The sequence below is a fragment of the Elephantulus edwardii genome, unplaced genomic scaffold (genome assembly GCF_000299155.1).
Source record: "Elephantulus edwardii isolate Elephantulus edwardi_28Jun2011 unplaced genomic scaffold, EleEdw1.0 scaffold00044, whole genome shotgun sequence".
Taxonomy (NCBI): Eukaryota; Metazoa; Chordata; class Mammalia; order Macroscelidea; family Macroscelididae; genus Elephantulus; species Elephantulus edwardii.
In genome coordinates, this window is record NW_006399794.1 from 5,573,874 (window position 1) to 5,578,221 (window position 4,348).

A 4,348-nucleotide genomic window follows, 5' to 3' on the forward strand; every position below is an offset into this window, starting at 1 on the left:
CAGCTGATATTGAGCTTCTCCAGCGGGTTTTTCCACAGATGTAATTGATCTGATTCCTATGCATACCATCAGGTGAAATCCATGTGTATAATCTATGTTTATGTCTCTTAAAAAACGTATTTGCAATGAATAAGTCATTGATTGTGTAAAATTCAATCATTCCATCTCCAGCTTCATTTCTGTCACCAAGTCCATGTTTTCCAACTACTGATTCTTCTTCCCTGCTCCCAACTTTTGCATTCTTATAGTTCTTCAAGGGAGATGGCAGAGTAGTCTGTAGACAGTGGGCTTGTAACCCCAACGTGATGCCTTCTCTAATGATTTGAATTCACCAGTGATTCTTCAGAAGAAAGATGGACACTCCCCTCTTGTACAATTTATAACCTCAAAAGGTCTATTCCAGGGTCAGTTATAGGTCAATTCTGGCTTGAGGGCAGTTAAGCTTGAGTAAATATAGTTCTTTGTGATATTCTGTTAATTTCTTTTACTTGGTTGACTCTGTTGTGGCTTCATCCATTTCCTTATTTATGCTATTTTCATCTACTCCTTCTTTCCCCTTTTATTAGATTTTCCAGGGACTTGTAAACTCTGTTAGTTTTTCCCAAGAACCAACTTTGAGTCTTGTTGATTTTTTCTGTTCTTTTCTTCCCCAGAGTTTTTATATGTCATCTCATTGCTTTCTTGCTTGCATGGTTTCTATTGAGAAATCAAAGCTTGTTTTTTTAATTGGTTTTCCTTGTAGATAATTCTGGGTTGGTTTTTTTTCTGAGCTTTTTTCAGTATACTTTCTCTATTGCTTCTAAAGTTTCGTTTATTTTATATATTTAGTTTTGTACCACTTTTTAAAATTCTTCTATAATTTATCCATTTCTCCTTAAGTTTATTTGTGTTTTTCTTAACCTTTTTCTCAATCCAAAAGAGACACTTAACTATCATTTTTTTTTTAATTCCTTATCAGGATGCTTCAATAATACTTCTTCCTCTGAAAGATTTTCTAGTTCTATATTTTGGTCACTTTTTAATTCTATCTTGTCCTCAATTTTTTTTTTAAACTGGTTTAAAGTTGTCTGGTGATTCTGAGATATTGTGCTATTGTTGTCTTTGAATTCTGTTATTTTGCTATATTTGAAAGAGCCATGAGAGTGTGTTGGATTGCTTGCTGGCATGGCAATTCATAGTGTTTCAATTCTTCATGTCTTCTAGTGGGTGTGGTGGAGGATGGAGGTATGTATAAGTTCTCTGTTTGAAGTCTAAAGCAGCTGGCAAGCTATGCCTGTGGTGGTTGTAGTCTTTCGTCAGTGAGGTAGCACAAGTTGTTGTTGATTGCCTTCGAGTGGAGCACAACTCTTAGTGACCCTATGAACAAAAGGCCTGAAGTCCCTATGAAACTATCAACATTTATCAAAGTTCATAGAGTTTCCAGAGACAAGTTGTTTAGGAACTGGATGCCACTCCTGCTTCCAAATCTGTCATAGAATGTTATTAGTTAAGTTGCCTGTGATACATAGCAACCCTATGCACAGCAGCTCTGAACCCTTCCCTCTCCTGAGCCAGTCTCTCTAATTCTGAAACACCAACCCCCATCACCGCAGTTACTGTATCAATCCATCTCATCTGGGGTCTCTCTCTCCTGCACTGTCCGTCCACACTTCTGAGCATGATGTCCTTCTTCAAAGACCGATCTTTCCTGGCCACGTGCCCAAAGAAAGTGAGGTGGAGCCTCCAAGGAGGTAGAGCAAGAGCCACTTTTTTAGTCTTGTCCAGTGGATGAAGCTGCAGGCTGTATATATGTATAGCTGGCCCTGTTGCTGTCTCTCCCGTTGTCAGCCAGCCACTGGTGTGAATTATCACTGCAGTTTTCTCATGCTGACCAGACAGCTGTTCAAAATTACCAGACTGTACTATTTGCAGTTCTATTTCATCTAGTTAATGTTTTCGTTCGTTCTTTATTTCTTACTTTAATGTTTTTCTTTCAGTTGATGTTTAAAATGTTATATTTTCTTTTTAAACTCAGATTTCCAGAATTATTATCCTCTTCTATAGACTCATCAACAATCTGCATTATGTAGATGACACGACCCTGCTTACTGAAACTGAGGAGGACCTGAAGCACTTGCTGCTGTAGGTCAAGGACTGCAGCCTTTCAATGTGAATTGAAGCTCAACATCAAGAAAACAAAGATTCTTACCACTGGGCTGGTTGGGAATATCATGAGAGATGGTGAAGTGACTGAGATTGTTGATAGCTTCAGTTTGCATGGTTCTACAATCAACACTCTAGGACCAGTAGCCAAGAAATTAAAAGATGAACTGCACTGGGAAAGCCTGATGCCAGTCTGGAAACTAAGATGTGCCTGATACAGGCCAGGCAGGGCCTTTGCAATCACTTGCTATGCATCAGAGAATTGGACAATAACTAGGGGTGATAGAAGGAGAGTTGATGCCTTTGAGCTGTGGTTCTTGAGAAGAGAGTATTGAATATAGCATGGACTGCTAGGAGAACAAACAAGTTTGTCCTGGAGAGGGTGAAACCAGGCTGCTCTTTGGAGGCAAAAATTCTAAAGCTTCCTTCTTCTGTCATACTTTGGATATGTTGCAAGGTGGGACAACTCCTTGGAGAGGGATGTCATGCTTGAGAGGGTGTAGGGACAGCGGAGGTGAGGAAGACCCAATAATATTGGCAAGGGGAAGAGCAGGGTTTAGGGCTGTTGTACAAAGAGTCACTATGAGTCTCTGGTGACTAGATGACACGTAACAACAACAATTATCTAATGTTCTCTGGTGTCTTTGTTGAAGAAATTCTGGACTGCTATCTCTTTAGTCTACCTTCTTACTCATCATGCTTTTATCATGCTCATCACCATTCTTTATACTCACTATGACCCTACTGACTTGGTGAGCATGTCTGTCCTTGGACCAATTACGGTAGCCACAGAGATGGGCTATGCCCATTAAGCTGAGCCAGCTAGAGTCCATTTCTGAAGCTGTAATTGAGGACCGTTTTCCAAAGAAAAGGTTGCCTAAATCAGTGTGGTGTTAAAAAGAGAGAAGGGCTCATAGATGCTTGAGAGGTGACCAATAAATGCCTACATCTTAAAATGAGCACAGTGAATTAAAACAATTAAGATTAGAGCTCCTGCATCAGCAGCAGGTGGTGGTACATATCGCCTTAGTTTCCCAGGGCCTGAATACCTCTTTCTAAGTATACCTTTTCCCTATGATGGATTTGTTTGATTGGCACTCAGAATTGATGAGTTCTTCCAGGATAAGCCAAAAATACCATGTTCTAGCACTTTGTAATTAGGGTCTTGGAAGTAACTTAGGTTTTACCAGTGAAATCCATGTCGTCTAGGGTTCTTCTCCAAGTACCCATCCCTCCTGGCCATGTACCCAAAGTATGTGAGATGGAGCTTCAAAATCCTAGATTTCAAGGAAAAACTTGGTTTCACCCTCTCCAAGCCAGACCTATTTGTTTTCTTGGTGGTCCATGGTATGTTCAAGCACTTTTCCAGCACCACAACTCAAAGACATCAATTCTTCTTCTGTTATCCTTAGACATTGTCCAGCTTTCCAATGCATAGCAAGTAAATATGAAGGCTGTGGCCTGGATTAGGTGCACCTTAGTCTCTAGACTGACATCATTGCTTCTCAGTACTCTGGAGAGGTCCCTGACAGTTGATGTTCCCATTGCAATTTGCTTTTTGATTTCCTGACTGCTGGTGCCAAGAGTGTTGATTGCGGAGCTGAGCAAGCTGTAACTGTTAACAACCTCAATCTTCTCTCCATCCATCATGCTGCTACCAGTTGGCCCAGTGGTGAGACTCTTCATTTTCTTGATGCTGAGCTTCAATCCTTTTGAAGACTACAGTCCTTGATCTTCTGCAGCAAGCAGTTCAGGTCCTCCTCATTCTCAGCAAGCAAGGTTGTGTCATCTGCATAACTTGGGTTGTTGAATGAGTCTTCCTCCAATCCTGAAGCCACATACCTCCTCATAAAGCCCAGCCTCCGAAATGATCTGTTCTGCATATAGATTGAAAAGGTATGGAGACAGGATGTATTCTTAACACACTCATTTCCTAATTTTGAATCATGCAGTGTTTCTTTGTTCTGAGGGCTGATCCTGGTATAGGTTTAGCATAAACAATCAAATATTCTGGGATTCCCATTCTCCTCAAAGTTAGCTACAATTTGTCGTGATCCACACAGTAAAATGTGCTTGCATAGTCAATGAAACATAGATAGACATTCCTCTGGTACTCTTAACCTTTCTGCCAAGATTCATCTGATATTGGCGATAATGTCTCTAATGCCACGATCTCTTCTTTTTTTTTTTCTTTTTTTCTATAATT